Here is a 6017-nt window from a genome sequence, read left to right on the forward strand (position 1 = left end):
TTTCAGTTTCAATATCACTCAGCTACAAGCTGTTTCTTGTAAGTGAGTATTCATTTAAACAGGTTCTTGTAAGTGAATATTTGTTTAAACAGCTGATCAATCATTCTCCCCTGCCAACGTTAACACCTATTGATATTCCTGGCCTGCTGGTAGCTCCTCTTGTCTGACAACAGCAACTCCATCTTACAGCTGTGATGAGAAAGAAAACTTGCGTTTATATAGTGCCTTTCACACTGTAAGACTCAGCTGCTGTCACTCTGATCGATTCAGTACTTTTGGGGTAACTTTATCTGGTTTACAGCCCATCTCCCACCTCTGCTGTTACCGGCTGAGTTTATACCTGACCGACTGGTGGTTTTCCAGCTCTGTTGTTCTACAGACTGGTCCCTGATCAGAAATTCACTCTCCTGAACATAGTTACTTATAGCAGAACAGAAGGTTATGTTGACAGGGTGAGATGAAGGAGGATGGGAGGAGGCTCATGTGGAGTGTAAAGACCAGTATGGAGCAGTTGGGCCGAATGGCCTGTTTCTGTGCTGCAAATTCAATGTAGATGATGATGAAGCTCAGCCGGCAGTAACATTGTTGTTGTGTGACAGAGACCATGAATACTGACTCAAATGAGCAGAGTCTTTTAGTTTCTAGCATCAGGTAATCACGATCACAACACGTTGTGAAACTATTTGTTTCACAAACTTTATTAAAAAGACTGCGGAATACAGAGAGGGTAAAACTAAAGTAAAAAGAATGAATTGGCAGTCCTATCATGTCTTTCTTAACCTCAAGACATCTCAAAGAGCTTTACAGACAACGAGGTATTTATTTTCTGAAGTGTAGTCACAGTTGTTATATAGGACGTGCCAATCTGTGCACAGCAAGATCCCACACACAGCAATGAAATAATGACTAGATAATAGGTATTCGTGAAATAAAAACAGAAAATGCTGAAAATACTCCGCAGGTCGAGCAGCAACTGTGCAGAGAGAAAAACGATGTTCACATTGCAGGTCAATGATCCACCACTGATCAAACGTTACTGGGATGAAATGTTAACTCTGTTTTTCTCTCTCCACAGATTCTGACAGACCTGCTGAGTATTTACAGCATTTTCAGTTTTTATTTTAGTTTTCCAGCACCCACAGTATTTAGTTTTTAGATTAATCTGTTTCAGAGACGTTGGTTGAGGACATCAAAGAGAACTCCGCAATTCTGTTTCCAACAGTGGCTGTAGGATTTTTTACATTCAACCGAGAGGACTGACAGGGCCAGGGTTTAATGCATCATCATTTTTAAAACAACTGACAGCAGTCTGTGCAGTGTTACACAGTGACAGGATTCCTCACTGACAGCAGTCTGTGCAGTGTTACACAGTGACAGGATTCTCCACTGACTGCAGTCTGTGCAGTGTTACACAGTGACAGGATTCTCCACTGACTGCAGTCTGTGCAGTGTTACACAGTGACAGGATTCTCCACTGACTGCAGTCTGTGCAGTGTTACACAGTGACAGGATTCTCCACTGACTGCAGTCTGTGCAGAGTTACACAGTGACAGGATTCCTCACTGACTGCAGTCTGTGCAGTGTTACACAGTGACAGGATACCTCACTGACTGCAGCCTGTGCAGTGTTACACAGTGACAGGATTCCTCACTGACTGCAGTCTGTGCAGTGTTACACAGTGACAGGATACCTCACTGACTGCAGTCTGTGCAGTGTTACACAGTGACAGGATTCTCCACTGACTGCAGTCTGTGCAGTGTTACACAGTGACAGGATTCCTCGCTGACTGCAGTCTGTGCAGTGTTACACAGTGACAGGATACCTCACTGACTGCAGTCTGTGCAGTGTTACACAGTGACAGGATTCTCCACTGACAGCAGTCTGTGCAGTGTTACACAGTGACAGGATTCTCCACTGACTGCAGTCTGTGCAGTGTTACACAGTGACAGGATTCACCACTGACTGCAGTCTGTGCAGTGTTACACAGTGACAGGATTCCTCACTGACTGCAGTCTGTGCAGTGTTACAAAGTGACAGGATTCCTCACTGACTGCAGTCTGTGCAGTGTTACACAGTGACAGGATACCTCACTGACTGCAGTCTGTGCAGTGTTACACAGTGACAGGATTCTCCACTGACTGCAGTCTGTGCAGTGTTACACAGTGACAGGATTCCTCACTGACTGCAGTCTGTGCAGTGTTACACAGTGACAGGATACCTCACTGACTGCAGTCTGTGCAGTGTTACACAGTGACAGGATTCCTCACTGACTGCAGTCTGTGCAGTGTTACACAGTGACAGGATACCTCACTGACTGCAGTCTGTGCAGTGTTACACAGTGACAGGATTCTCCACTGACTGCAGTCTGTGCAGTGTTACACAGTGACAGGATTCCCCACTGACTGCAGTCTGTGCAGTGTTACATAGTGACAGGATTCCTCACTGACTGCAGTCTGTGCAGTGTTACACAGTGACAGGATTCCCCACTGACTGCAGTCTGTGCAGTGTTACACAGTGACAGGATTCTCCACTGCCAGCAGTCTGTGCAGTGTTACACAGTGACAGGATTCCTCACTGACAGCAGTCTGTGCAGTGTTACACAGTGACAGGATTCCTCACTGACTGCAGTCTGTGCAGTGTTACACAGTGACAGGATTCCTCACTGACAGCAGTCTGTGCAGTGTTACACAGTGACAGGATTCTCCACTGCCTGCAGTCTGTGCAGTGTTACACAGTGACAGGATTCCTCACTGACAGCAGTCTGTGCAGTGTTACACAGTGACAGGATTCCCCACTGACTGCAGTCTGTGCAGTGTTACACAGTGACAGGATTCCTCACTGACCGCAGTCTGTGCAGTGTTACACAGTGACAGGATTCTCCACTGCCAGCAGTCTGTGCAGTGTTACACAGTGACAGGATTCTCCACTGCCAGCAGTCTGTGCAGTGTTACACAGTGACAGGATTCCTCACTGACAGCAGTCTGTGCAGTGTTACACAGTGACAGGATTCCTCACTGACTGCAGTCTGTGCAGTGTTACACAGTGACAGGATTCCTCACTGACAGCAGTCTGTGCAGTGTTACACAGTGACAGGATTCTCCACTGCCAGCAGTCTGTGCAGTGTTACACAGTGACAGGATTCCTCACTGACAGCAGTCTGTGCAGTGTTACACAGTGACAGGATTCCTCACTGACTGCAGTCTGTGCAGTGTTACACAGTGACAGGATTCTCCACTGACTGCAGTCTGTGCACTGTTACACAGTGACAGGATTCATCACTGACTGCAGTCTGTGCAGTGTTACACAGTGACAGGATTCTCCACTGACTGCAGTCTGTGCAGTGTTACACAGTGACAGGATTCCTCACTGACAGCAGTCTGTGCAGTGTTACACAGTGACAGGATTCCCCACTGATAGCAGTCTGTGCAGTGTTACACAGTGACAGGATTCTCCACTGACTGCAGTCTGTGCAGTGTTACACAGTGACAGGATTCTCCACTGACTGCAGTCTGTGCAGTGTTACACAGTGACAGGATTCCTCACTGACAGCAGTCTGTGCAGTGTTACACAGTGACAGGATTCCTCACTGACTGCAGTCTGTGCAGTGTTACACAGTGACAGGATTCCCCACTGACTGCAGTCTGTGCAGTGTTACACAGTGACAGGATTCTCCACTGACTGCAGTCTGTTCAGTGTTACACAGTGACAGGATTCTCCACTGACTGCAGTCTGTGCAGTGTTACACAGTGACAGGATTCTCCACTGACTGCAGTCTGTGCAGTGTTACACAGTGACAGGATTCCTCACTGACAGCAGTCTGTGCAGTGTTACACAGTGACAGGATTCTCCACTGACTGCAGTCTGTGCAGTGTTACACAGTGACAGGATTCCTCACTGACTGCAGTCTGTGCAGTGTTACACAGTGACAGGATTCCCCACTGACTGCAGTCTGTGCAGTGTTACACAGTGACAGGATTCTCCACTGACTGCAGTCTGTTCAGTGTTACACAGTGACAGGATTCTCCACTGACTGCAGTCTGTGAAGTGTTACACAGTGACAGGATTCTCCGCTGACTGCAGTCTGTGCAGTGTTACACAGTGACAGGATTCTCCACTGACTGCAGTCTGTGCAGTGTTACAAAGTGACAGGATTCCCCACTGACTGCAGTCTGTGCAGTGTTACACAGTGACAGGATTCCTCACTGACTGCAGTCTGTGCAGTGTTACACAGTGACAGGATTCCCCACTGACTGCAGTCTGTGCAGTGTTACACAGTGACAGGATTCTCCACTGACTGCAGTCTGTTCAGTGTTACACAGTGACAGGATTCTCCACTGACTGCAGTCTGTGCAGTGTTACACAGTGACAGGATTCTCCACTGACTGCAGTCTGTGCAGTGTTACACAGTGACAGGATTCCTCACTGACAGCAGTCTGTGCAGTGTTACACAGTGACAGGATTCTCCACTGACTGCAGTCTGTGCAGTGTTACACAGTGACAGGATTCCTCACTGACTGCAGTCTGTGCAGTGTTACACAGTGACAGGATTCCCCACTGACTGCAGTCTGTGCAGTGTTACACAGTGACAGGATTCTCCACTGACTGCAGTCTGTTCAGTGTTACACAGTGACAGGATTCTCCACTGACTGCAGTCTGTGCAGTGTTACACAGTGACAGGATTCTCCGCTGACTGCAGTCTGTGCAGTGTTACACAGTGACAGGATTCTCCACTGACTGCAGTCTGTGCAGTGTTACACAGTGACAGGATTCCCCACTGACTGCAGTCTGTGCAGTGTTACACAGTGACAGGATTCTCCACTGACTGCAGTCTGTGCAGTGTTACACAGTGACAGGATTCTCCACTGACTGCAGTCTGTGCAGTGTTACACAGTGACAGGATTCTCCACTGACTGCAGTCTGTGCAGTGTTACACAGTGACAGGATTCCTCACTGACTGCAGTCTGTGCAGTGTTACACAGTGACAGGATTCTCCACTGACTGCAGTCTGTGCAGTGTTACACAGTGACAGGATTCCTCACTGACTGCAGTCTGTGCAGTGTTACACAGTGACAGGATTCTCCACTGACTGCAGTCTGTGCAGTGTTACACAGTGACAGGATTCTCCACTGACTGCAGTCTGTGCAGTGTTACATAGTGATAGGATTCCTCACTGACTGCAGTCTGTGCAGTGTTACACAGTGACAGGATTCTCCACTGACTGCAGTCTGTGCAGTGTTACACAGTGACAGGATTCTCCACTGACTGCAGTCTGTGCAGTGTTACACAGTGACAGGATTCTCCACTGACTGCAGTCTGTGCAGTGTTACATAGTGACAGGATTCCTCACTGACTGCAGTCTGTGCAGTGTTACACAGTGACAGGATTCCCCACTGACTGCAGTCTGTGCAGTGTTACACAGTGACAGGATTCTCCACTGCCAGCAGTCTGTGCAGTGTTACACAGTGACAGGATTCCTCACTGACAGCAGTCTGTGCAGTGTTACACAGTGACAGGATTCCTCACTGACTGCAGTCTGTGCAGTGTTACACAGTGACAGGATTCCTCACTGACAGCAGTCTGTGCAGTGTTACACAGTGACAGGATTCTCCACTGCCAGCAGTCTGTGCAGTGTTACACAGTGACAGGATTCCTCACTGACCGCAGTCTGTGCAGTGTTACACAGTGACAGGATTCTCCACTGCCAGCAGTCTGTGCAGTGTTACACAGTGACAGGATTCCTCACTGACAGCAGTCTGTGCAGTGTTACACAGTGACAGGATTCCTCACTGACTGCAGTCTGTGCAGTGTTACACAGTGACAGGATTCCTCACTGACAGCAGTCTGTGCAGTGTTACACAGTGACAGGATTCTCCACTGCCAGCAGTCTGTGCAGTGTTACACAGTGACAGGATTCCTCACTGACAGCAGTCTGTGCAGTGTTACACAGTGACAGGATTCCTCACTGACTGCAGTCTGTGCAGTGTTACACAGTGACAGGATTCCTCACTGACAGCAGT

This window comes from Heterodontus francisci, chromosome 44 (genome assembly GCF_036365525.1).
Source record: "Heterodontus francisci isolate sHetFra1 chromosome 44, sHetFra1.hap1, whole genome shotgun sequence".
Classification (NCBI taxonomy): Eukaryota; Metazoa; Chordata; class Chondrichthyes; order Heterodontiformes; family Heterodontidae; genus Heterodontus; species Heterodontus francisci.